The 4,703-nt window shown below is 43.8% G+C and overlaps 1 pseudogene; it reads right to left on the bottom strand.

Annotated features, from left to right (window-relative positions):
• Positions 1-3,052: 3,052 nt before the first annotated feature.
• Sord-ps2 (sorbitol dehydrogenase, pseudogene 2) lies at positions 3,053-4,474 on the bottom strand (annotated as a pseudogene).
• Positions 4,475-4,703: the final 229 nt, after the last annotated feature.

The raw sequence follows: 4,703 nt of genomic DNA, 5'->3' as shown, positions 1-4,703 counted from the left end.
GTATATTATATATATATATATATATATAATTGCATGTATACATTGCACACATCTTTGTCTTCAAACGCCATCTTTAGGACAAATGCTTTCAAAGTCCTTTCTCTTAATTGTGAAGCGTACACTGTGTCTTACTCCTACATCACAGTCTCTGAGTGTAAAAATCAGCTGTTTTCCATCCTCCTCCCGGCTCTAGCAGTACCTCTCTCGCTCTGTTTCTACATCAGCCTTTTAGATATTACTTAATTCTTCTCTGAGCTCCAAAAAGTCACAAGGTTTGAGCTTAGAAATAACCCTAATGTGCTGTTTATATGACTTGTGTTTAGGTTGCATGATGTTACCTGTCACGTGTGTCATGCCCCACTTACATCCTCCTTTCATGTATCCTATGTACTGGTGTCCCACCGAGTTTTACCCTACCCTCATTGCATGGTACATGCTAAATATACCTTTTGTATCATAAAGGATAAAAGACTAATGGGCATTGTATCCCAAAGAAATGATGTATTTTTTCTGCTAATTTTAGACAAACTATGAAGAATTTTATAAAGGCTTCAGTTTATGGTCAATTGACACAATCACTTTGTGGCGGTTGTCATAATAACACGACAGCGAGACCATCACACGTACCATCACACCACCATGGTACGTGTGGGAGAGGGGTGGGGCGGGGAAAGAGAACTCAGGGTGATACACTAATGCACTTGTAGCTAAAAGTCACCGTGTTTAAGTTAACTCAATGGGAAAATATATGTTGTTTTGAGAAAGAAGTGTTGAGAGTGAAGAATGCCAAGCAGTTATGAATGGCAGTGTGTGGAAGTTTTTACTTTATATCTTCTATAAATTTTGAACTGTAGTGCCTAATCTACAATTAAAAAATAATATTTCCTGTATAGAATATGTTCACCCTCTTTTTTTTTGGTCCTCATCAATAAATAAGCTGTGATTTTTTTCCTTGATAAGGATCATGTGACCTTTCTTGGGGAGACTTCATATCAGCTAGGAGAATGATAATCCAAAGAAAGAATTCAACCAAAGTTCAACTGGGAAAACCACTGAATTTATTCGGATTACTTACTCCTTGAAGGAGAATGAATGGTTCAAAGACAGTTACTTACCCAGAAGTCGGTTGGGCAAACTACTGCCAGATATGTTACCAAAGAGTCCCAAACTCTGCTTAAAATATTAGAGAAAGAATCTCTGTACAACTCAGGAAATCTTTGGACAACTTTCAGGCAGGTGTGCTCACAGGATTCTGTCTGCAGCCATTGTTGGTCTACTGCCTCAGGGAGGGAGGGCACCCTGACCTAGTGAACCTAGCTGTCCTACAGTATCTTCTAGATTTCAAAATTCATATTCTTTCTGCCTGTGTAAATAGCTCTCTGGATGGCTTATTGTTAAAACAGTTCTTCTGAGGTTTGTGTGTGTGTGTGTGTGTGTGTGTGTGTGTGTGTGTGTGTGTGTAAAAGAGGAGGAGAAGAGAGAGGGGGTTAAGGAAAGCAAGGGATGGGAAGGCAGGAAAGGGAGAGGAAGGGAGGGGAAGGGAGGGGAAAGAGGGAAAGGGAGGAAAACTCTCCTAATGCTGGTTCTTCCGTCCAAAGTTCCTCAGTTGGTGGCATCCTTGCCATCAAATGTTAATGTAAAGAGATATTATTTTATGATTCACAGCAGGCCATGTGCCTTCAGGAAGTATACTTTTGCTGGCTTTCTGAAAGATGGTTCTCCTGGGTACATTTCTTATTTTTATATTTCTAATTTGAGTTGTATTCTTTCTCAACAGCTGACATTGACAGTATATTGTTGACACATATATACATTTCATTTCTGAATCCATCAAAAATGCAGCTTCTATCTGGATAATTTTGGTCTTTGATATTTTTATTGACTTGCAAGTTTTTTTTGTTTTTTGTTTTTTTGTTTGTTTGTTTTTGCTGGCCTCGAATGTTTATTTGGAAGTTTAACAGAGAAGTCTGCCCCTTCCTGAGACATCTTTGAGAAGTCTTCCAAGGTGAGGGGCTTTTCTCATTCTAGGAGATAATAAAATTATTTTATTGCTGCCTCGTAACTGGAATTTCTCCGTTATGAGCAGTAATAAACATCTGATATGCAGGATGTAAGTTGGGCAGCCCTCAGAGGGGTCGAGTAGTTTGTAAGATCGTGTTTACTACAGAAACCATGTCCCCTGCTTTAGGCTTTGTTATTCTTCCGTGTAGGAAACAGGTGACATAAGTCTGCTCCTTAAACAGAACAAACCACACAAGAATTCGACACCAGCAACAGAATTTACTATTCGAAGCAGTTTGAGAAAGCTCAGGTGTTGGCCATCGTCTTCTCCAGCAGTCTTTTTTTTTTTTCACGTGTCCCCTACTCATAGCTGAAGAGGTGGATTACAGACTGCAGCCCAAGTTACATCACAGTTACTGTGCACTTCTTGATTATCTTAAGATCACAAAGGGTATGATTTGGACCCAGATCTTATGAAGAAAAGCCCCATGATTTAGTTAGGGTCTGGGATACCCATCCATCAGACATCACCAACCTTACCCTGCCGAGAAGGGGAGCATCTTCTAATGCCAGAACTGAGTGGGATGGGATAATAATTGCCTGTGAGTGAGCCTGAGAGAGGAGGCGAATCCTGTGAGTGGGAAACTCAAGCCCTCCTGTGGCCCTCTTGTATGAGTTAGGCTGGATTTAGGATCTTTGGATGGAAGTCTCCTGGTTGCTTAGCAACCAGTACTGCTCCTGTCATGAATGAGCTCTGTTGGGAAGATGGGCCTCCACTTTGCAAATGTAAGGACAGAATTCTTAGGAGCTGAGACAGAGGTGGTGTTTGGGCAGAGCTGAGCGCCCTTATCTGGGAATGTAAGCTGGTGTACCTCATCTGGGATTTGCCTTACTCTTCCCATCAGTTCCTTGCCTGGATCCAGAAGGCAAGTTCTTTTCTTATTCCCTCAAATCAAATGACACTTGAGAAACACTGTGCTCTGAACAGCTCTGGGGTCACTTCCATGAAGTCATTTTCTTCATGCTAGCCCCACTCTCTGGCATGCTTCGTCTCCTCACCCAAAGAAGGTACTGAGAAAGGGCATTTCCGGGCCCTCTCTGCCAGACTCCAGATTCCAAACTTTACTCAGTATATGCATCTCATTCTGGCTACGAGGTCCCCCAAGGTGTCCCTACTTCTGTCTTTAAGGCACGCCAGCTCCTCTAAGGCTCTCGGCTTCTGAGTTTATTATTCCTACCATTCAAAAAGAAAGTTCTGCATTAATGACTTCCCCTTCTAGCCATTTAGCCCTTAGATGCTAAGAGAGTGGGCTAATGGCATAGAGTAATCACATTTAGGGGTTCTGGTCATTGGGATTACACTTGATCATAGCTTTCAGCCCCGTTCCCTTTTTGGCTGTTTCAAAGTCTTCTACAGCCTTCTCCGGAGGGAACCTATGGGTAACTAAAGGCTTTACATTGAAAGTCTTCGACGTGAGCATGGAAACTGCCATCGACCACGTGTTGCAGTATCGAAACACGCCTTTGATATCCACCTCCCGCACAGCTGCGTGCACTAGGGGTAAATTGATCATCTCGGGGCCCATTCCCACAATCAGCAAGGTCCTGCCAGAGTGAGTGGCATAGATGCCCGACTGGATGGAGGACTCCACTCCCGTGCATTCAATGGTGACCTCTGGCTTGCTCCCCAGCAGACTTTCCACCTTCCTGGCAATTTCCTGAGGGAATTGGCATCCTGGAAGGTAAAGTCTGCTCCAACTTCCTTGGCCTTGGTTAACTGAGAAGCAGATAGGTCAGTCACCACTACTTGAGCAGCTCCCATTGCTTTGGCCACAAGCAAAGTGACTATCCCAATTGGTCCAGCTCCACGCACAAGGACCTTGTTCCCCAGGGAAACTGAACCTCGACGGCAGGCATAGATCCCCACAGAGAGAGGCACAATCAGGGCCCCTTCTTCAAAGGTGACACCATCAGGAAGCAGAAGTCAGCACTGTGCTTGTGGTAGGCGCAGAGATTCCCATCATCTGGCGGTGTGGCACAGAATAAGATGGATGGCGTCAGATTGTATCCGCTGATCTTGCAGAATTCATCTATTTCTCGGGGAACGCCAGGCTCGATGGCAACCCAATCTCCTGGTTTTAGATGTTTCACCATCGGTCCTACTTTTGTGACTGTTCCAGCAGCTTCATGCCCAAGCACCATTGGTTTTTCACAACGAAGTCTCCAATTCGGCCATGCTCCCAGTAGTGAACATCCAAGTGGCAGATCCCCACCGAATGCATCTTTAGTAATACGTCATTTGGGCCCAGCTCAGGGATTGGGTAGTTCTCCAGGCGAATATCTCCAGGTCGGTGCACCACCAGGTACAGGTTCTCGCCCTTAGCAGGAGCTGCCATGTCGCTCTCTTGCTTCGGGGTGTCTGCTGGATCTGGCGGGGAGCTGGTGTTTCTACTTGTCAAACCGCCAAGGGTCTGGAGTTGCAAGTTTCTTAAAATATATAATAAAGTTCACTAAAAATAGAAGAAAAAAATGAAGTTTAAATGACTTTTATTCTCCTTGTGATTGTAGTATGAATTCTTCAAGGGCAAAAGAAAAGGGGAAGGCTGTGTAAGGAACTTCCTTCAGCAGTTCTTACCAGAGCTCCAACGAGTAATGTGAGTTTCAACACAAATATCCTGATGTAATGATTACACGACTTAAAG

The sequence above is a fragment of the Rattus norvegicus genome, chromosome 11 (genome assembly GCF_036323735.1).
Source record: "Rattus norvegicus strain BN/NHsdMcwi chromosome 11, GRCr8, whole genome shotgun sequence".
In the NCBI taxonomy this organism is placed as follows: Eukaryota; Metazoa; Chordata; class Mammalia; order Rodentia; family Muridae; genus Rattus; species Rattus norvegicus.
The sequence above is the reverse complement of the archived record's forward strand: the minus strand, read 5'-3'. Positions and strand labels throughout refer to the sequence as shown.